At 44.0% G+C, this 23,783-nt stretch overlaps 1 long non-coding RNA gene across 1 annotated transcript; it reads right to left on the bottom strand.

Annotated features, from left to right (window-relative positions):
* Positions 1-14,098: 14,098 nt before the first annotated feature.
* Positions 14,099-15,550, bottom strand: LOC122461635. Its single transcript, XR_006283670.1, has 3 exons — positions 15,305-15,550; positions 15,040-15,059; positions 14,099-14,447 (listed from the first exon to the last, which is right to left on the bottom strand). It is a non-coding gene; the product is annotated as an uncharacterized LOC122461635 (long non-coding RNA).
* Between the last annotated feature and the right edge of the window lie 8,233 nt (positions 15,551-23,783).

The following is a 23,783-nucleotide window of genomic DNA, read 5'->3' as shown; positions in this document are numbered from 1 at the left end:
GCTCTGCACCTTGTGCAGTCATTTACCCCAGTGCAAGGTGAGTTCAAATGCTTTCATTCTGTTTTGGCAGCATTTTAAACTCACTTTGTACATTGTGTAAATGACTACACAAAATGAAGGGCAATGGATAATCAGGCCCATTCTCTGTCTCTGTAGGATTGGGTCCTATGTCAGGAGGAGTCACTCTAGTTGATAGAGCCCTGGACAGGGACTCAGAAGACCTGAATTCTATTCCCAGTTCAGCCACTGGCCTGCTTGGTGACACTGGAGATGAGATGACTTACACCTGTGCCTCAGTTTCCCCATTTGTAAAATGGGGAAAATAATGCTTCCTTTCTTTGTAAAGTACTTTGAGAGCTACTGATGAAAACCACTACCTAAGAGCTAGGTACTATTATAATCTATATATGAATGAATGGTCACTCTAAACTACCCCCAATGGGTCTGGAGGTTTCATTAGCCCAGTCAAAAGCACACAAGTCATATGATCTAAGTGAAGGGCTGTCCATAAAGAACATAACGCAGTGGGGGGGGCGGGGCGCGTGAGTCCTTAATGATGTGTATTTGTTTCAGTTTTACAAAGTGTTACCGGGGAGGTGGATGGGTCTTGAAAATGATGGGAAAAAATGTATTACATAATTTACGGACAGCATCAAAACTAAAAAAGATGAGTGGAAAATAATTCGCTTGCAAGTCATACTAGTTTGGCTAAGGCAGTTGCTTCCTTTTAAATTCAAGCTCTCATGTTCTCTCTTTCTGTGCAGTCCGGCATGCTTTTGAAGTTCAAACAAAGGCAGGTATGCGGATTGTTGCGGAGGGAGGGGGGGGGGTGTTGGTTTTTTTTTAAGCAGAAAAACCTTCTCCACTTTGAAAATATTTTTCTTAGACAATTGCTGTCTGGAGTTTTAACAAATACTCACTAATTTGCACCTTGTTCAAAAGCCAAATGGTAACTTTGATTTGTTTTCCTTAGAAAGCTTGCTGAATCTCATGATTCCTTTCTTTGTTTTAGCAGCAGAAGGGAGAGTCTTAAAGATATCAGACAAACTCCATCTCCAGTCCAGATTTCCACAATTTGTGATATAATTTCTAAAAGAAGCCATAAGGGCACTTTAAAAAGTTGTTTTAAAAGAAGAAAGAAAATTGATTTTTCACCCATCTTCTTGTAGATGAAGTAGACAAGACTAAAAAAGGAATTTCACTTGAAACATTGTGTTCTAGCCCAAAAAGAAAAGCTGACAAGGTGTCTCCTGCTAGGAATTTCATTCTAAGGGACCAGAGAAAAGAAGCCTGGAGACTTTCTTCAAGGACAAAGAGAAAGAAAGTTTTGAAAAAGCTTAGCTTGCTTTATAATATTCTTTGCTTAAACTAAATGAGAAGAGAGGTGAGAAAGTATTTTGGGTTGGAGATATTGAAGCTATGGTGTGTGTTTACGACGACAGGCTGTATGCAGATATAAAGCAGGTAAATATCATGCTTACATTCCACTGTGATTAGCACCATATAAATGTGATGGACAGGAGTTCAGTAAATAGAATAGACTATTAGGGACCAGACTCTCCGATCTGTTAAACTTGCTTTGTGCTGCTCCAACGACATAAAGCCAATTTATATGGTCAGCTAAGGAATCCCCTTGCGAAGCTAGCTCCATGCCAATCCCCTTTCAGCTCAAAATGCTGGAGGTGTGGCCAAGAAAAAGGGGGTATGACCAATTAGAAGGGGCTGTGGCCCCAGCACCTTTGTGCTCTGGCAGTCCTTGACCAGTGGTACAGTCCATTGAGGGCTGCTACAGCTGGCACAACTTAGAGCAGCCCTATCAAGGCTCTAAGTTGTTACTTGGAACCAGAGCGGTAGCCCAAAGCTCAGGGAGCGCCCCCAACAGAACTGCATTGAACATCGTATGTCTGGTCCTGAGGATCTGGCCTACGAGAACCGTCAAGTCTGAGGTCAGCCTTTGAAAACTGACCAGAATCATGGAGCATAGTTGATCTTGCAAACTGCCTGAAGTATGGGTCTCTCTCTCTCACACAAACACACACACACACACACACTTCATTCCACGTACACACTTGCTAGGTCTCTCAGAGTAAAATGTAATGAAATGCCTCCAATCTTGCCATTTGCTGTGGGTTGCTGCTTCTCCTGGAGGCTGTTTGTGAAGGAGTGTGTGCATACGATCCTCCGGCCTTGGGGACCAAACAAAGCTGAGAATTCATCACCAGCTTCACCTTTAAATTCTGCTACCGCATCACATCCAAGGGGGAATCACAGCACCACGTACCCTCTCATGAAACCTGGCTGGATTCCTCATCTCTTGGCATTTGGAAACAGAAATCCAAGGCACCTGGACTCATGACGACCCTAATTAAAGTCAATAGAGACTTTTACCTTGAGGAGGAAAGAAAATGAGGGCAGCAAGAAAACAAAATCAGATCTTAAAAATTACAATCTGCCCTGGGGAAGTCAGGCAGATCTGATACTGCTCACTCCAGGAAGGCGATGGGGCAAGGAGAAGGAATGCTATATGGCATCTGGGTATCACTTACGCATGTAAGTTTACGGCATGCAGTGGGTGAAGTGTGTATTAACCATAAACCATTTTGCAAAATTTGACCCTGGGGGGAATTTCAGCACAATCAGCATTTTTCTGGTGGTGAAGTTTGACACTGAAAAGACACATTTGGTGGCAGAAATGTCAGATTTTCTCCCTCATATCATTGCCTTGTCACTCAGACACCCCGAAGTAAACACATTTTTGTACAGCCCAACTTGCAGAGTCCCATTCAAGCCTCCACCACACCATCAGAGCTCTGTAAAATGCCTAAAACAGCGCGAAATGCCCAATCTATCCAGGCCATCCCAGGGTGTTGCTCTTTGAAGGTACATCTGTTTCTATCTGTTCCCAAAGAGGTTGATTGGTTTTGTCCAGTATTTTTAAAGCAGTCGCCCCTTGCTTGTGACAGGATAAAACAATGAAAGATAACCAACAGGGGATGTGGCACACGACCTGTCTGCTCTGCGTCCTCATGCCCTACAGCCCTGCTTCCTGACGTTCAAGTTAGATGTTTTAAATTAAATGCTCTTACCTCATATTTCCTGAATAACTTAATTATTAAATGCAAAAAAAAATCTACATTAATGTAGCTTTGCCACAATGCTATAAAAAACCAGAAGATAATGGATGTAAGTTAGCACTGCACTAAGGAGGTGGCTCCAACTGCATCCTGCTTCATTAGTAACCACCCTTCTTCCTTGTGCAATCATTAAAAGGGAACTGCAAATAGGGGAGTGGGGGGGGAATGATTGCCAGCACCTGTTACTGCTCCTTGATGATTCATGGGGGTGGCCTCTGCTTTTTGCCTAAATTCTTTTCTGCAAAGTTTTTGCCCAGTGGAAATATCAGGTCTTAGCTTCCCTGGCCTGGATTGCGCCCCCAGCCACAGACGTATGTGAGGAATCTTCTTGCAGAGTGGGCTTTGCTTTTCCCTTCCTTTCCCCCATCCCCATAGAAAAACTGCCTCCAAACCTGCCTGATCCCTGAAGATCTGCACAGATCCCGGGGAATCTACACATGATCAATGTCATCTGCACAGAGGCCCCGTCTCTCTTCCCTTGACTCTGGCCCCCAGCAGCCTGCCACCACCCCCTGGTGATAGAGATCCATTGGAACCCATCCCCTGCCCTGGGCTTTAGTGGCCCCTGGGGATCCATGGGAAAGTTACTACCTCATTTTTAGCATGTGCAGCAGGACCAGAAGGGAATGAAGTACATCCCCTCTCAGCCAGCCCCCAGCCAATGCTCTCCTCCTCTTCACCCCATCCCTGTCCCAGCCACCAGAAATCACTGACTGATTGATTCACTCATTGATTGAAACAATTATCACAGTGAACATTAGCTCTGGGAGACGTACAGAAATCTCCTCAGCATAGAATTTAAAGCATTTGTGAGAAAATGTTGTTTCTGCTGTAATTAACTGGGGGAGATGCAGTCAGCCATTCCCAGGCTCCCCTTCATCCCTCCCAGGCAGCTGTACTTTGCCTCGTCCCCTGCGTGCTCCTAATTGGCCTACCTGTTTCCATAGGGCCCATGGGAGGTAAAAAATCATTATCCTTTTCAAAATGAGACTTTGGAGGAAACATCCAAGTAGCCAGATGTACTGTCAAAATAATTACATTACATAGGGCTAGACTGTGTCTCCCAGTGCGCCCAGGTGATGCTGGGGGGCAAGAAATCTGCTGTGTGTCTTTGTGGAGTGCAGACTACACCCGCTGTGTGGCCGCCTGTACTCCTACCTCCCTCCTGCCCCTTTTTATCAAGCTCTTACTCTGTGGGAGAAAACCAGTATCAACCACTGGACTCCCCAGAGCCCAGGGTCTATGATTCTAGGCAGCCCATATACAGGCTATGCAAGCGGAAGAGATGCTCCTAAATCCCTCCTCCTCCACCAGCTACACAGTGTTGGGGGGTTGGGGGGAATGGTGGCTCGGGCACTGGCTTGTGAGCCAGGAGACCTTAGCACTATTCTTGACTCTACCCCTGGTTGGCCTGCGGCTAGTCGTGTCCCCTGGCTATGCCTTTCTCTCCCCTCCCCACTTATCTATTTAGGCTGTAAGCTCTCTGAGGCAGTCCCTTGCTGTGTGTGAACAGCTCCTCACACGAGAGGACCTCTAGCTGCTACTGCCATACACACGATAAACAATACTAATAACCATTAAAGAAGGTGGTGGGGGCTCCCCCCTGGCTGCTGTAGTGGTCGCAGACAGTTTGGGATCTACAGGCCAGGCCCTGCAAGGTGCTGAGTGCCTCCTGAAAGGTGTGAGGTACTCTCCATTCTCACTGAAGTCACTAGGAGTTGAGTGTGCTCAGGATCTCACAGGATCAAGCCCACAATGGCCCTCTAGAAACTCCTGGTGAACAGAGCCAATCCACTTCCCACCTGCCTGGCAAAGGAGAGCCCATCCAGCATGAGCAGGCTGTAAGCCCTGCAAGCCCTGCAACTTCTTCTGTGTCTGGCACAGAGTGGGAAATGCCTCCATCCTGCACTGTGTGGGTCCTCTCCTCCCCGCCAGGATTTGCTGCTGATTCTCACTCCAGCATCTGCCACTGTGCTCCAGCCCCTACGGCTTATTTGGGTTGAAGTGGTTGTGTTTGTTTTCTTTTACTCTTAACTTGCAAGTAGCAATGTGCAATCTGGGGAAAATGTTGCTAATGCCCCATATGTTTCCCCTCGGGAGCAGTGTTATTTCTTCCTATGCTTTAGATTCTTCAGAAGTCATGGCCTTGTTTTTTCCCCTTGCTTCAGATCTTGGCGGCTCAATCCTGAAAGTGGCTGAGCACCTGCTGTGAGGTGCTGAGCTGCCCTCAGCTCCCCCTGAGACCAATCAGAATTGGTGGCACTCAGCACCCGGCAGGTTCAGGACTGTTGTTAGCACCTGCTGCCCTTATGTGTGCTCCATTTGGTATTATATCTTTGAGATGTTTTCTCCCACTGCTTGTCCCTCTTTCCAACAGGGCTAATAAAATATTTGCACATAAAAATGAAAAGGGAAAGATAAAGACTTCCCCCCTCACACACACACAGACGACTGCAGGTTTTGCCTGAGTCCGGCCTATCAAAAGGCTGTGTCTTTTGAAGTTACCATGGCAGTGTGACCAGAGCAACATCACAGCTAGCAGAGAGAGAGAAAGAAAGACAGACAGAGAGATGGGGGAGAGGTTTTTGACAGCAGAGCAAAGCCTCTGATGTCTGAGAGAGATGGTGTAAGAAAGGCCTGCCGGCTGGAGGAAAAAAATAAGCAAATAAATATCCAACCAAGAGAAGCCAGACCAAAATAAAAAGAAAGAAAGGATCTCTGAACTAACTGGGGAAAGACAGAGAATAAATCAGAGAGCAAGAAACAGAATGAAACACAAAAATCCAGATAATTAGAGAATAAGGGTGTTGGAGGGTTGGACAAAAGGAGAAATAGAAAAAGGTGGAAGATTAGGCACAACAATCTAAACCACAAACAATCCCAGAAAATAAGAGGTTTCCAAGAAAGTGTGTACATATGCCTGTGACCAGACTTCTTGAGGATGCCTAACTCTGAGGACTGGGTAAGCCATTGTCAGCATCCCACTAATGCAGTCAGCAACAGAAAGGTTTGTGAACCCTGGCCTGCGCGCACATGGGCCAGGATGGAATCTGCATAAACCAATTTGTTCCTAGAAGCAGTGAATTACACAGGCTCTGTAAAGATGGACATTGTGCACTCCTGAGCCCTGAATGGTCCCTGTAAAAGTGGATTAGTGGGCACTTCTCTGTGGTACAATTAAATTGGAGATGGCACTGTGCTGAGGACTGCTTTGCTGGATGAGCAAGAAGGGCTGGAAGCTGCAAGGAGGAATTGATGAGACTCTTGTATTACTGCTCCTCACACACTAATGAATTCCAGTATTTAATAGCCTTTAAGGAAAGGTTATATGTGTGATTTGTGATTCTTTACACAGTAGATCTTGCACAATGTTAGGGTGAGGGGTGTGGGCTGTGCTTGCCTTCTGAGGTCTTAATGTTAGCTGAAGGCTGGAGAGATATGACTCTGTGCACATTATCACTCAGTTTCCTTTTCAGCCACGACAACTATTGTTCACTGAACAGTCCCAATGCGAGTAATTTAATGGAAACCTCATTCCAAATCCAGAAAATGTAGAACCATCCAATGATAGGGCTGGAAAGAACCTTGAGAGGCTATCACGTCCAGTCCCCCTGCACTGAGCCAGGACCAAGCAAACCTAGACCAGCCCTGAAAGCTGTTTGCCCAACCTGTTCTTAAAAACGTCCAGTGATGGGGATTCCACAACCTCCCTGGGAAGTCTGTTCCAGAGCTTAACTGCCTTTATAGTTAGAAAGGTTTTCCTAATATCCACCTAAATCTCCCTTGCTACCAATGAAACCCATTGCTTCTTCTCTTACCTTCTGGGGCCATGGAGAACATTTGATCACCGTCCTCTTTCTAACAGACCTTAACATCCAGATACGCTCTGGAGCACACTCAGCGTGCTGTTGTTTCCAGGTAGTATCTCAAGAAAGGACTTCCATATTCATGGCACCCAACAAAGAGGAAGTGACTGGTCTGAAAGGACATTTATCTGGCCTACTGGGAAAGACCTATTAGACCATCTTGTCTCTCCTCCAGTCAGGGCAGGAGATCCTCCAGGTTTTAGACATCCCAAACAGCAGTGATCTCACCATTTCCCTTGGAGACTACCCCATAAACTAATAGATCTCATTGCCAGGAAGTGTCCATTTTCACAATTTCATCCCTTACTCCCAGTGAATTTATGCTAAATTCCTCTCCCTTCTGGATATTTAAACCCTTCATGCAGGCTGGTGGTATTCCAGTGGGCTGCTGTGGACTTACTGCTGTTGTGGCTGCTTTGTCATTTGAATGCTGTGCCTTGCTTTAAATGTCTGACCTTTCTTCACTGTTAGGTTTTCCTGCAAAATGAAGATCAAGAGACTTGAAACATTGACAAAGTGAGAGCATTGCAGGAATGTAAGTCCACAGCAGTCCACTTGGATGCCACCAGCCTGCGTGCGGGGGAGGGCTTCATTTGGACAGATTGAGAGGTGGTGCCACTTTTGTTGTTTCTGACTCCACTATATAACTGATAGAGTAAGCGGTGGTGATTAGAAAACAGCCCAGCTGAGAACATGACAGTATTTGCAACATTAATCAACTTTACAGGTATGTTAACTTTTAGACCTAAAAAAACCTGGACAGTGCCCCTTTAAGTTATCTTGGATAAGCCTGTTCTGTGCTTAGGAGCTGTCCCATTGTATTAAACTTGATCCTTGCTCATGGTATGAGCAAACTGCAGAGTTCACCCTTAATGGTTTTCAATTATATGACAAGGAAAGCAACTTATTGGTGTTCTCTATGTAAATGTCCCACTATTTTTCATATTTATGATATCTAATTACATTTGCTCCTGATAGTGATGTAATGGTTAGGTACTGAAGATTGAGAAGCCTGCTCTAATGTTAATATATTTACCTTATTAAAAGGTAATACATTACACAGTCAGTCGGCTGTGTGGTACTGGCTTGCTAGATGAGCTCTCCCTCCTCCTGTCCTCTCTACAGTTGCTGATAACTAGGATTGACTGGCAGCATTTAAAGTGACTGCAGTCAGTATGATGGTACCAGAATGGAACAAATATCTTATAGGTGCATGAAATTAAATAGGCCGAGGGGTCTAGGTGGACAATGTAAAGGAATTCAAGGCATTAGTTTGCTCTTAAGGTCCTGGGAGATCAGCACTGCTAAGGTGACGCAAATACTCCCATGAGGGAAAGGGAAAGAGTATCTCTGTACCTGTGCGATACTGCCCCTGGTTGTGATCCACAGGTGTACTTCATCTGGAGCTCCTTTGATTTATAAGGGAGTTGCTGGCACAGACTTCTCCACAAGAGCCCTTTGGTACTCACTTCCCACTTCGTGGGTATGTCATGAAGCCTGTCTATTTGCTCAGGCTTCCAGTGATGAGGGAGATGAGGGAAGCTGGTATGTCTAGCAGAGGGAGGGCTGTTGTACGGACAAAGATTCATCTTCTTGGGTGGTTAATTCTCTCTTTTGGGGGTGACATTCTGCTGCCCCCTTTGTTAACCATGTTTTCACAGATTCATCAAAGGAGCCAAGATGCAGAGGAGGCACTTTGTAAATTTTAATCAGAATAACTAACTAAAGTATAAAATGTGTTGCCACGTACCGTCTCCCTCTGGTCAACTCAGGAATGACATCAACTGGCTCTGGAGGGAGCAGCATTCAGCCTTCCCCAGCTGCAAGGATGCCAGAGCAAATATTTGCAAGGGAAAATGTTTCCAATGCTACCAGCTTGATCCTGCTGAGCACCCTCGACTTCCACTGAGCCAATGGGAGTTGAGGGTGTTCAGCACCTCTCATAAGTCACTCAGCATCTCACAGGTTTGGTTCCTCAGGGAGGAGCCCAGAAGATCCCCAGTCTCAAAACAGAAACTGGTCACACGTGACTGATGTTAGTCATATTGCTTAATACTGCAGTGATGAGGGAGGTATAAGAACCTGTATTGAATAGAATGTTAAAGTTCCATTTGTAAATGGTTAATTAATGATTAGTAGATGCTTTAATAAATAGTTACTGAATTATGGTAGACTATCAGAGTCCAACAGGTCAACTGCCATGGCTTATAACCATCTATAACACCTACTGATGTGTTTAAACCATCACACATAACACACACCCCTTATGTCTGTAACATGCTTAAAACATCTATTAATCATTTACTAACCTATATAAATAGATAATATAAAATGTGACCTAAAATGCCTAGTGTTGGTACTAATCTATGGGAGACTCTTATTTACCTCTGTTTGGACTCTGGAGACATGATGTGGGTGCTTGAAGAGTGGGTATCCAAAATCTGCTTTCACTCACGCCACTTCTGTTTAATGAAATGTGCTCACATCTTTCAAAAGAAAAACATATGCAACTAGATCTCTCTGGCAAGTTCCACAGCTTTTGATCCATTTTCTGTCTCCTCAGAATGATGTGCACCCACACTGGGGAATTGGAAATGGCTCCTGAGACTGTGATAGCAGGGGGTGCTGCTTGCATGTCAGAACTGATGCACATCGACAAAGCAGTGCAGGGAAGCTTGCATAGTTTCTGGCCAAATTAAGATGGGGAAAACGAGGCCTCTCAACCTCCCGTATCAATGAGCACACAACTAGTCTATAATGGCTGAATGAAGTAAAAATTAATTAATTCACACTCACATTTTAGGACTAAAAATGCTTGCCACCCAGCATGCATTTAAGTTTTAGAATATTCTGAAACAGGGCAGAATGAGAGCTGTTCCTATTGTTGATTCACTTGATCTTAATGTCACAAGAGTTGGGAGAACAGGAAACGCGTGTTCGGTACGTATGCATTTGAATCATCTCAGAAATTCATTTCAGCTGATTTCCTGCTCTATGCACATTCTACCAAATTCTAGCAGGAATGATCCTGGAAAGACTGAATTTCAAGTTAATATTCATGGGGAGTGAATTTCCCTCCAGGGCAAAAACTTGCTCAAAGTCAGTGCATTCCAGGGTTTAAGTAGCACTTATGTCTTGTGCTGGCCCTCTTCACAGAATTTAATTCAGGAAGCACATTTGGAATGCCTACTCATGAATTTTCACACCAGAAGACTCATTCTAAGAGATGCGCTTATCCAATCAGAGAACAGAAACACACCTGATGACCTACTTGTCCAATCAAAGCTAACCAAAACAGTTCAAATCAAATAAATATTTTTCAGTGAACTGCTCCCATGCAGTCTAGAGGCCAAGACTTACTCACCCAAATTATTCATCACGTAATCATCTAGCAATGAACAAATTTGAGTAAATCACTAATTGCTTGTGGATAATTCACAAACAGGCAACGTTTATCAAAACATTCACTGCAATTTTTTTGCTCAACTCTACACATCACACAATGTTTCTGTATATAAAAATAAAGAAAGACGGTACAATACCAACCCAGGTCCAAGACAGAGACCCATAAATGATAGAAACAAATGCTAAAATCATAGCGATTAGGGATGGAAAACCTCTTATCCGGCCACACTGTCCATCTCTGTACAGTCTGTTTTCCAGTGCTTCATCCAATGACTTCTGCCAATTTCTTCAGGAAACTTCCACATGCCAACTGACCTCCTCCAACAGAAATAGATGCTTCTTTAGCAGAAGTTTGGAGAAAGAATTCTGAACTTTGCGACCCCACACAAAGCTTGCAGCTTCTTAATATAAAACCCAAATAAACTTAATTGAAAACAGAGGGCCTAAGTGGTGATCTAATGGAAAGGCCATGCACTCCCACATAGAAGAGCTACGGTTAATAGTTAACCTCAGATATTTGGGCGGGGGGGGGGGGGGGGAGTGGAGGTGTCATACAATCCCCAAGTGGCCTCAAACTGATCTATCAAACTGTGTGCATCTAATGTCCACCTGCACTTTTAGATTCAGATCCTCCAAGGTCCTAAATACCTTTGAGGAGCTGAGCTTTAGAAACCAGTTTTGAAAATGAGACCAATAGTCACTCACAAAATATCCTGCTTTCTCTGGCATTTCATGTACCTGAACCAAGTGCCCAAGTATTTTTGTATTTGTCTGTCAATGGTTTTTAAGGAATCCCTTGGAATCTGCACCACAACATATGGCACTGATAAAGTACAGAGAAATGCGATCATGCTGCAAGACGACCATGGAGGAATCTTTTGTTCAATACATACGCTTACCTTGGTAAATCACAGTAACTAGGCCATTGGTTTCTACCTCTTATCCCATTTTTCTATTTGCCCCTTCTTTATTCCACTCACTCCCACAACCCTGCCCTGTTTCAGAACTGTTTCTTTCCTAGGAAGTCAGAACACTAAGCCCCATCCCATGTCTGATACCTATAGAGCATCCAAGACTGACCAGTAAGGACACTTTATGAGTCACAAAATTAGCATCCTCTGCTACTTACAATGAGTTTGTTACCTCTGCAGTGAATTCAGCTTTCATACACACATAGATGTTCCTGAAGCTAACCAGCTGGGCTGGCCCATGTCCACGTATTAGGTCCTTGTGTCTGGTGTCTTTCTCCAGACTCCTTGGCAAATCTCTTCCATTTAAGCAAATGTCTTGTATTAGCAGCTTTAGGGTGAGAATCAGATTCCTGTCCTTTTAGTCCTGTCTCCAATCCCACAATGAACTTGAGAAACTGAGATTCTAACTCATCTGGGCTGAGATTTTCCTTGTATCCAACAGCATCTCCAGACACTGATTTTTCTCATTAGCTCAGAATAGAATTAGTTCTGCCACCAACTCTTTGCCCGTTTTCCCCCGTCCCCAGGAATTCTCACACCACCATCTCTCTCATGATTTATTATGCTCCAGTGAGCATGTTCTTAGCAGAGCTCTAACGTGCCTTGCATTAAATTCATATTATGTCTAGGCTTTGACATCGGGAATGCTCCTGTGGAAGTCAATGGCAAAACTCTCTTTGAGTTTCATGGCAGCAGGATCGGGCCCATCCGCTGATTTATGTCAGTTGTTCTTATGTGACAGGGAAATGGATGCAATATTATAAAGCCTGGAATTAATCTGCATGTTAACACTTTATAAAATCTAGTGGAAAAAAAAAGTCCTAAATTAACATTCTCCTTAACCTTTATTTTTATCAAGTGTACTAAATCAACTGAAGAATAATTGCTCTAAGGACTGTGCCAAATGAGTGCACATTTATTTACATATTCCCTAATGTAATATGAATTGATGAACTTTCTGAGATACACATGATATAAATGATCATGATGTGCCATTCTTAATTTCTTTCAATTGTCACTGCAAAAACACTTGCTGCTTAAGATGAGTAGCGTGGTAAGTGCACACAGGACCCACAGCAAGTGGGGAAGTCACTGAAAGTATTTGCCCTATTGGCAGGAAGAGAAAATACTTTAAATGAAGGGATCAAAATCATGCTACCCATGGGCTCTGCTTTAGCTCTGAAGATGGACAAGACCAGAGACCAAACTGAAACTTGGAGTCATTCCTCACTCCAGGGGGGAAAGAATCTGTGTCAGCCCTACACCTGATGCAAGTTACATTGTCCTCTGGTCTATGCTGGCCAGTAGGTCAGTGGGGATGGAACCAAGACCTGGACACCTCCAACCCATCTATGTGGGACGGAGAATGGTGGCTGAGACCCCACACTGAGACCTGGGAGGCAGGTAGCCTGCACATGGGAGTGAGGTGTGGCTCTGTACCCCTTTCTTCCCTGTCCAGACACATAGGGTGAACCATAGCCTCACCCTAAACAAGGATGAAAAATGAGCACATATATTTCCATCATGTTAGAGTTATACATTTTATCTTAGCTAAATGAGTTCATCGGTGTAGCTGTCTGGAGACATTACAGGGCTTGTTCTCCTGTAAATATGCATACACTAATGAGTTAGGGGCAAAGGGAGACTAGAGTTACCCTCCCTCGATAATATTTTCAGTTTACAGAATGTGGTGCTGCTTCACCATGCTGTGAGGCTGCCAGAGCTGTTATCTTTCACGACCGGCACATAGACTTGTGTGGCCTTTCAGTTTGCCATCCATTCATGGAGGACAACCATACTTCCTATCCTGTCGATTTACATTCTAGAGTCTCCGAGAAAAAGGGTCCCCCGTCTCAGCTGGAGCTGCTAGGAGCTCCAGTAATGCAAACAATAATGGTACTGGGAACCACTGTCTCTCTCCCAAGGAAGAAACGTTTCTTCTCCAACCCCCGCTGAGCTACCTGGAGCCACTGACCATTTTCTCTCAAAACCAAGGATTCTCCTTTTAGTCCTTATTATTTGATTTTATGATTACACTTTGACTATTCTACAACAAAGTTAAATTTAACAGGTCGATAATTACTTGACTCTTTTTAAAGACACTGAAAAAACCCCAGCTGACCCGAGCATGCTTGTTTCCTAACTTTCTGATGGGATTCTCCTTTTATTCCAAACCCTCCTGGGCGGTTGAGTTGCTTTTCACACAGCCACTCACAGTCAACTATGCTAGTCTTTGAACAGGGTGAAACCTGAGGCAAGCTGGCCTCAACAGCAGCCACCAAGGTTTTCACATGGTCCTGACCCACAGGTGGTTCTGTGCCAGCGATCTCTATGCCCAGAAGGAGCCCCATTGACTTCAGTGGGGTTCCACATAGGCCTCTGCCCACTTGGCACTCATTGCAGAACTGGGACCACTGACTATGTTTGGTTAAAGCCCCGCTTCCACATCCTTCCCTAATGCCTCCAAAGTGAAACTCCTAGAAGTGGGGGAGAAGGAAATCCAATGATGAAAGATCACTGTCATGGCATGAATAAAACATATTCTAATTTTATCAACACCTAGAATTCGGGTTTTTAAATACCAGGGTTTTTTTCTTCTTTTCTTTATAAGATAAATGATGAACAGACGATTACATTTTTGATGTCTTTTAATTATCATAATTAAGTATGATCCATCATCATAATTTCACCAATAAATCAAGGCAGATCACCATAAAGATAATGATAAATCATGCTCTTTGTAGAACTGTTCCTGAGGATAAACCAGAGAATGAAGTTGGAGGACTTCAGATTCAACTAACTCATCAGCAGAATACTTAGCAATGCTTTATCTTAATGGCACGTACATGCTGTAGGACAAATTGGAATCGTTCATCTTCTTTCAGACGTTTGGTTATGTGAACATGCTTGGCTCATGCATCCATGCCCTTATTTTGCTGATTCTTAGCATGTAAATTCTTGGGCATCTATTATGTTTCTTTTCTTTTCCTATAAGGCCTGGACTGCGGTTTGTAAAGAAAAGACACAAAGCCTGGCTCACTTTTCCCTTGCAAACTCTTATAGCAGCTCATCTGAAATTTAAACATATTTTAAAAAACCTACACACGCTACTTGTATAAAAAAGCCTTGATGAAAGCCTAGGTCTGTATCACTTGTGGTCAAGTGAGATCCCTTGGTACTCTCTTCCCACTTCTCATTACACTATAGCTAGTCTGTAACAAAGTTCAAACTGGAGAAACCTATCCTCTTCAGAAGCCAATAAGGTTTCCACATCACTTATGAGACCTGGCATCAAGCTTAATACATTGCTTAATGGTTATGGTCCCGGTCCTCTTAACTACTGGCCAAATTCCAGTTGGAGTAACTGCATTCAGTCTCCTGAAATTTTCTCTGCAGTTTCAGTTCTGCTAAACACTGCTCTGTTCTACTCCAGAGAAGGCTGTATTTCCATGACACGTGAAGACACTGTGTATATATAAAGCTAAATTTTGTAGTCCCTTTCCCAGTCCTAGAAGTGAATGTGAGTTTTGAGTAATGTACTGAAGTAGTTTGTAAAGTTCTTTCAGATCCTTTGGGGTAAAAGGGGTTCTATCAATGTAAAATATTAATATTTGCCTTGTTTTTTCCTGTAGTTTTATAGGACAGATAATACTTTATACTCACCATCCAAGGATCTCAATGCCCTGTGAAAAAAAAGACAGATGAAAATCATAATGCCTATTAGGCAAGTGGGGAAAGTGACCCACACAGAGGTGAAGTAACTTGTGTCAGGTCATACAGCAAGTGAGTGGCAGAGCCGGTAATAGAACCCAGATCTTCTGGCTCTCATTGCTCTGGACAGCAGGCGTGTATTTCCCACTAAAGAAAATTTAACAAGCCCCTCAAGGTGCCCTGAGGTCACACAAGGAGGGTAGCAAGCTTCACTCACTACAAGTCTGAGTGCTGTGTATTTTAAAGGGGATACAGTGTAGCCAGATTCCCAACTTTCCCAAAAGTGCTCCAATCTCTCACTCTTCTCACACGTTCTTTCCATCAAATCCTTGTCATTTTCAGGTTCAGGTACCACACACTCCACTCAGTCTGCCTTTGGCTGCATGTCAAGTGGGTCCCATCATCCATCCTTGTTACAATGGTAATGGTGGGTAGCCAGGAAGGTCATCTCATCTCTAATAATTCCCCCCTAAGGGATATGAAGGCAGAATGATTACTTGGTCACATACCTTCTTGCAGAATGCCTCATCCTTTTTGTTACTAGATTATTTAAATGAAAAATGGAAATTGGCCTGGGCTAAATCATTTAGTGATGAATTATGGTCAGAAGCCAGAGGAAACATATGAAGTTTCCAGAAAGACAAAATAAAGATAATCCACGTTTATTCTCTTTCCTAGACACACCCTAAAACTTCCATGTAAAACATTTTAGCTCCGGCAGTAAACACCACTTACCTGTTACTTTGATTACAGTTAACATATGGGAGTTGACATGATGCACAGTGCTGGTACCTACATGGGCTCTGGTCATTAGGAGGACAGCCTAATGAGCTGTAACAGTGTTAGGGCTAGTGTACACTAGAAGCGCTACTTCCATACATTTACATAATAAACCCACCTCCGCGAAAGGCCATAGCTATGTTAGAGGGAGAAGCTCTCCTGCCAACATAGCGCTGTAGACACCAGTGCTAGGGTCAGTGTAATATACGTCGCTCAGGGGGGTGACTTATTCACACCCCCGAGAGACATAAATTATACCAAATTAAGTGTTAGGGTACACCTGGCCTAAGTGTCCTAAATGCTTCTCCTTTTGGAGCTGGGAGGTATGAGAAGAGCAGATCGTGCATTCCCCTGTGAAAGGCAATGACTTTGTGTAGAACTGGAAAGTAAGGTTCCCTGGAGCAGAACTGGGCAAAACCTCTGAGAGTCACTTTCACCAACCTGCAGCTAAATGGAGAACATTTGTGTTATTCATTTTATACTTTCTTTTAAACCACATTTGTCCAAATTAACAGAACACTGCAAAATGCTGCCTTTGCTTCCCTTTCCCTCACAGTCACAAATCCATCAGTCTTTCTAGCAAGGTGCTATATAGTCACTATTACTGTAGTAGACAAGATGTTGTTACCGTTATTTGTATGTTCCAGTATCTCACAGGGACCGCAGGTTGCCATTGTGCTAGGCTGTGTACAAACCCATAGGGAGAGGTAATACCTGTCCTGAAGAGATTACAACCAAAAGAGACAAGATGGGCCAGAATTAAAAAGGAATTTAGGTGCTCAAATTAGGTGCAGAGCGACACTTTGGAAAATCCCACATGGTGTCTTCTTGCATCTTTAGGCAGCTAAATACCTTTGTAAATTTTGTCCATTGCTTTTTAAACCCTGCAGCTCTCACAATATAGTTGTGTTGTTTTTTCTCAACATTTTCAAATTTCACTTCAGCAGCACCAACCAAGCCTTGACATACTTTATGGTACAGAAGGGATGGCCTTCTTATAGAGATGGTGCTCAGCTCTAGATGTGCCAGCCAAGATGGATACCCAGGTTTCCACAGCTCACTACTTTCTCACAAAGACAGCATATAATCCAGGATGTCGCTCTGATATATCACAGTGGAAAGTTCCCTTGACAGGTTGGGTTGGTTTTTTGGAGTTTACCCAACAGCCACGTACAGGTGATATTTCTTCAAATGAAACAGCTCTTGCGGTGCACTTTCCTTGACAAAGTTCAGACAGCACATTTCTCTTCTTTTCCCAGCATCTCTTCATTTCATCCCGCAAACAGGATGGACTGTCGTAGAGGCTGCTGCAGCACTGTGACTGCATACTACAGGTATGCTGTAAAAACCTGAGCTCTTCTCTCTTTTGAGTTGAACCCTTCATTTATCTTTATTTTCTGGCTCTGCAACAAATGAAAATTCCCAGCACCACGTCCATTCAATTCTACATACAAGGAACAGCTAGACCGGATGTATCACAGCCCTCTACAGAATGGAATCGGAACTGCTCAGCTGTGAGCCATAGGCTACCAGTGCTAACAGCTAGCAGAGATTTTTCCATATGGCTCAAGAATTAGGGCCCAGTGTATTCAAGCCAAAAGATCTGAGCTCTTTCGATGTCTATAGTGTACAATACAATGACACTGGTGCAAATCCTATATGGACCAAAATTTATGACAACATGTTTTTACGTTGTCATCTGAAGTTTCATTTCTATTGCCCCATACTTTTCTGCCATTTGAACTGCAAGTAAATGCCTTCATCACAGTTTCACTGTGCTGTCTGCTGGTTAGAACAGGAAAGCTCAAGTCAGCAGTCCTGGGTTCAACTTCTAACTCTGCTATTGACCTGATGTGTGGCCTTGGGCAAATCACTTTATCTCTGTTCCTCAGTTTCCCCATTTGTAAAAGAGGGATGATCACAATACTCAGGTGCGGGTTGTGATGCTTCATGTTTGGAAAGCTCTTTGAAGAAGATCTTCAGCTGGAAGATGCAGTATCCACTATCGAGATATCAGTCCCATCTCTGACTGGCTCACCATGTCAGCTCCATCGCCATACATTTTGAAACAAGCCCCTTTGGGCGTCTCTCCTGCTGCCCCTAACATGTGGGAGATGCTCCCTCATTATCTACCTTCAAATCCCTCCTTCAAACTAGCCTTTGCCATGATGCCGACAAAACACTTGAGAATGGTCAGGCCACTGGTGTGCTGAGCCCACTGCTGATGATGCTAGTCAATACTGTCTCATTGTCTCCTTGTACCTCCTCGTCTGTACCCATTTATTATCTCTTTGTCTCATATTAAGTTAATAAGCTCTTTCAGGCAGGGACCACCTACTGTTCTGCGTATGTATAGCACCTAGCACAACTGGGGTCCATGAATGGAGCCCCAAGGTGCTACAGTCAGACAAATATAATACATAAATATTGTTCCTTTATTTTGTACTATGGGCTGGGTTTATTGGGTTAAATTTGAGCTACATCTGCACCCCTCTCTGTGTCTTGGCCTCATCATCAGTGTAACTGCCCCTCTGTCTGTACCTTATCCTGTCATTATTTCTCATGAATTACATTACTTTACTTCCACTGTGACAATCCCTGCACATAGGTAATTAGCTGTCTGATGGCTATGGTTACAAGCCTTTGTAGGTATTTGCTGCACCAGAGAACAGTCATAATGCTGTCACTTGACCTAAAGGTTGTTCACTTTTTTTTTTTTTTGGGGAGGGGGGGGGAGCCAAGTTAAGAAGTCTCTCTTAGCTGTTTTACTGCAAATGCAAACAGATGTTTCCCATCTTATGACCCATGCTGCAAACCTAAACCAGTAAAACCTCAGGTGATGTTTCTATCAAATAAACAAGTCAATCTACTTCTGCAGGAGTAGCACTAAGGATGAGAAAGTAAAACTTTGCCTAGGGGAGTTCTCTGTCCCGGCCCACTGAATCCTTGGAGGCTGCCAACAAGAGAGCTAATTACTTCTTGAAGTGGAGGTGAGTTTGCACTGAGACCATCAAGGGCTGGGTTTTTAAGAGCTCAAGTCTCATTCAGGCACCTAAAAGAAGTGGCCAGATTTTCAGAAGTGCTCAGTGCTCACTGGGAAAAAAAATACGATGGAGGAATTATTTTGAAGTAGAAAGTTTTTTCTAAGTCAAGTCAGTGGGTCATGAATGTAAAGGGCAAAAATCACCAAGGAGAAAGTTTACCCTAGTGTAACACCAACAGACCCAGGTTGTCATCAGGCAGGATCGAACCGGGGACCTCTGGAGCTTAGTGCATGAGCCTCTACCTCAGGAGCTAAAAGCTAGCTTGCTGTTAGGTAAGGTTATAGAGCAGACTCATTTTCTCTCTCTCTCTCTCTCTCTCTAAGTGGTCTCAGTCCTACTCGCTGGGACAGAACACCGCACCCAGGACATGTGTGGGTTACACTAGCTTCTCTGGGTCCCATCAATCATTCATTCTGCAGGGTCTTCTACTGTAGCCGTTGAACCTTAAGATATAAGATACCTTTGCTGCTGCTGCTGCTCTGGCTGTTTCCAGATTCAGCAAAGCTCTAAAACATGTGCTTAAGTAGCACAGATGGGGCTTAAAGATGTGCTGGTGGGTTTTTTTATTTTGGGGGCATGGATTTTCTTTTTGTTCTGTGTTTGTAGAGTGCCTAACAAAATGGGGTCCTGGTCCATGACTGCGGCTCCTAGCCACTACAATAGTACAAATAATAAATCACAGTAATTTGATGAATTGGGGCCTAAATAAGGCTCCAGGCAGACTAAAAAGGAGAAAGAAAGAGAAAGAAAATATTGTAAAATAAGGTCAAGGATAAGACCCAAGACAGCAAAACCGTAATAATGTGGGCTGCTCCACCAACCAAGCCATGCAAGAGTTATCACCACTCTTAGTAAGTGACACTAAAGATATTTGCTGTCCCATGAAGTAAAATATTAGCCCAGACAAACATGGGGCATCTAGAGGCACATTTCCTCAGCAACCTTTCCCAGTGGATCCGCTGTTTGTGAGAGATGCCTACTGCAGAAAAGCAGATGCGCTGTTGAACAGAACCAAAGCGCTTCCCTTGCTACTGCTTTTCTGCTTTGAGCTGCAAACAGCCCAAGGCCAACAGATGATGCAGCGCTAACAAGAAATGACAAATATGGATCATGAGCCACATCCACCCATCCCAGGTCTGAAGAACACAAAGATATATTGGCCCCTAACTCCCGCTGATTTCAATGGTGCCTAAATACCTCTGAGGCCAAAATGACTAAAAAGATTTGATGCTATTGTCTTTACATATATGATTCAGCATAACTTGTTTTCTACAATGTCTGTGAATGTTATTCAAGAGGTTAGGGAATGCCATTGTACCTTACTGCCTATAAGCTATACCTGCTAACATAATATCTTCCCCTCTGGATATTTTACCTTTCAAGTGGCTAGATAATAAACTAGATTCCCCTGATAGGGAATATTTTCATTGCCACTATTTTGGAAATATCCATTTCCTCATTCAGTATCATTATTGCCCGAATCAAATGAGGTGACTTCACAGCAGATCAGATAAAAAGGATCAAAACTGAGACCTGCCGACTTGTTTTTGTTCTTAAAGATGCTGCTGAGGCAGATAGAGATGCTTTGCCTCTAAAGGAGAGGATGAAAATAGAGTGAATGGCAAGGTGTCTCCAATAGACAAAAATTGCAAATATTACAGGTTTACCAGTACTTGAATGATCATTGAGCTACTGTACTAAGCACCTATCTAGTTATGATGGATTATGCAGCATAGCAGTGCAGGATGAGAAATAAACAAAAAATTAACCATTTCTGAGCCCTGTGCCTCATAATTATTTTATAATACATCGTGAGCCTGGTACACAAACTCAGGCATCTAAAACAGATATTTGTGTGTTGATTTGGGTGTGAGATGAAAAACTGCGTGCTGTAACTTGGTGCCCATATTTGAAAACCGTGCAACTTTTCCCCATAGCCATGCTTTGTCCTGGCCCACAAAAGGTTACACATAAATACCAACATCGTTATGTACAGGCAGATGTTGTCCCTGCTGGAAATGAGCACAGGTTATCTAACCAACTGTTAGTCTGGAATACCCATCTGGGTTCTGAATCAATTGATAAATAATAGCTATGCAATATGTCTCTGCCCTGTAGCTAATGATGTTTCAGAGAGGACGAAAGGGCAGTAAATGGAAGGAGCCATGGATTGTCGTTTTCCGCCAGCCCAAACGCAGCAGCTAAAGTACAAATCAAAGTGAGGCATTAAGGAGACCGCCTGCGATGAGTGTGTGGGCTGGCACCAGAGACCTGTTTCCCTTGGTGGATCCCTCCTCTGCCTCTCCATCGGGGCAGCTGGAAAACGTTTCCCTTCTCAGTGTAGGCTGGCATTCCTCATGCTGCCTTCAGCTTTCATAACAGAACCCACTCGCTGCAGATCCCAATTCTCTACGCCCAGCAACAGGCTTGTCCAGTGCCCACTGGCTCCAGGACAGTCGGGCTCAATGCCTGAACTAGAATCAGTGCTCTCACTTTATCCAGTGACTCTCTCCCAACCCTTTGGCACATTAAGCCAAACTGGGAGCCTGAAGCACCAATTCCTTTTTATTTGGATGGAAAAAAATGGTTGCATTTGGGGGGTTAATTCATGCACTCACCCCATCCAATCTCCAGTTGAAGTCGCAAGAAGCCGCATAACAAGACAGCCTCTATCTTTCCTAAGTGAGGATGAGCTCAGAGTTTCATGATCTCAGCCTTGCCAGGATAAACCATTTCAGCATCCCCATTAGATTCCACAGGGTTATATTTTTACCTTGCCACAAGAGCTGGGCAAAGGGAGCTCTTCCAACCTCCAACTGCAGAAAAAGCTTAGGAGCACAGGTTAAAAAAATGAGCATCTAGAATCTGATCCCCTGAGCGGAGGGATGGAAAGTAGGGGTGGGAAAGTAAATGAGCCCATTGGGATACCCTAATCTCTTGTTTGGTCCCAGCAGCTCTGGGGACCCAGGTGAGAGGGAAGAGAAGAGAGCAAACAACTTTTCTCCTCCGAATGGAGAGGACAGAAAGAGGTGGAGATGCTCAGTGATAATGTTGTTCCATATGTAGATACCCATATTTTAAAGGAAGAATTCTCCATCTGAGCCAGGGACCCCATTAGGGACTAGCCCCTCCATGGGGTTGTGCAAATGGTTGTGGGTATGAAATTACATTGGGACTGACCCAAACCGATGCACCTTTCCAACTGTGTTGGAAGCTGTCCTCTCTCACCAGGACTCTGACCTACACAGTGCTACAAGCTGTGCCCCATAGGTTGTCCTGGGATGAGGTTTCATCAAAATAGCAACTCTGCACGACAAAAGGGCAAGTACGAACCAGACTCAGTGCCAGCACTGGCAAAGAGAACATCTTAGGACAAGCTCACCATGATACATGTAAAAAGCTACAGTGGGGAACTTCAAAAGGTCTGTTGCCCATGATCGGCTCAGATAAGCATCCAAGAGTTCACCTGCTTGTCTGAAGCCACAGGGGCCTCCTCCGGGCCGCACACCTCTCCCCCACCCACAGACTCCATTACCCAATTGTTGGCCTTATGAAGGGGAAGCCTCCTACCCCATTCCAGAGTGCTCAGAAAGCGGATGGCCACGCCACACCCCCCACAGGCATCTGAAGGCATCTCTCCCCTCTCTCTCCTCCCCCAAGATTTCTCTTTCGAGCTCTTCCTCCTGTTTAACCTCCCACCTCCCAACATTCCCTCCCTCCTCACTCTTTCTCTGCCCCTGTTTTTCTGTCTCCCATCGACTATCCTACTCCATTTGCTCCCTTCTTTCCCACATCACCCTGCCATATGGACAGATCCTTGTGCCTACACAAAGCCCCACTGGCTTCTTCTCTTCCTCTGTTTCCCTCCCCACTCTGTCTCCCCACTCCTCTTTCCCACCAGCAAGTCCCCTTTGCTCCTCTGCTGCTTCTTGTCTCTCAAAATACTCAAAAGCAAAATGCCGCCATCTCTTGCCCAGGTACAAATCAAAAGACAGGAACCGCCATGCTGGATGAGACCCATGGTCCATGTAGTCCAGTATCCTCCCTCTCACAGGGGGCAGCATCAGCTGGTTCTGAGGAAGGGGCAGGAAACCCTGCAGTGGACAGTTGTGGCATAATCTACCCCCAGTGAAGGCCTCATCCTAATCCCAAATAGTTAAGATTGCTGTAAGGCCTAGAGGCATTAATTTTGTTAGCATTAACTATTTTAACTCTGGATATTCTTATTATCCCCTAAATGTCCAATCGCCCTTTGAATCTTCTAAGTTCTTGGTTTCAGTGGCACCCTGTGGCAATGAGTTCCACAGCCCAGTTACCCAATCTGTGAAAAGTTATTTTTGTTCATCAGTGAATGAATTTGCTACCTTTCAAATTAATTGAATGTGGTCTCGTTCTGTTTCACGGATAGATCAGTCTGGACTCCCTTGAGCTTTAAGGCCAGGTTTAATTAGAATTTTGCACAGAATCTGGAGCGAGTTTTCAGAGTGTACCAAAACTTAAACCCAGATCAGCTTCTCCTGGCTTTTGGAGCTCATTTCACAAGCTTTGCCCAGTGCCAGTTCTCATTCCCACATTTTCTTTGCACCTCAAGGCTTATTAGAAATTTCTATTTGTACCAACAGGGAATTTAATTTGTATACAAAAAAAAAATAAACTCCACAACACTAAACATGAATTCAATTGCTGGAAAAAAACTCCCTGTTACTAAAGGTTCAAACACAGCAGCACAATGATTTAGAATAGACTTGTGTGGGTGGCAGCATGCCGAGAGCCACATGAAGAAAATAAGCTACATCAATATATGATTCCTCTAACAGTTCCAAAGTGTTTCAATGCAGATTTTTCAAAAATGATGGATTTTGACATTGCAGC

This window comes from Chelonia mydas, chromosome 9 (assembly GCF_015237465.2).
Source record: "Chelonia mydas isolate rCheMyd1 chromosome 9, rCheMyd1.pri.v2, whole genome shotgun sequence".
NCBI lineage: Eukaryota > Metazoa > Chordata > Testudines > Cheloniidae > Chelonia > Chelonia mydas.
The sequence above is the reverse complement of the archived record's forward strand: the minus strand, read 5'-3'. Positions and strand labels throughout refer to the sequence as shown.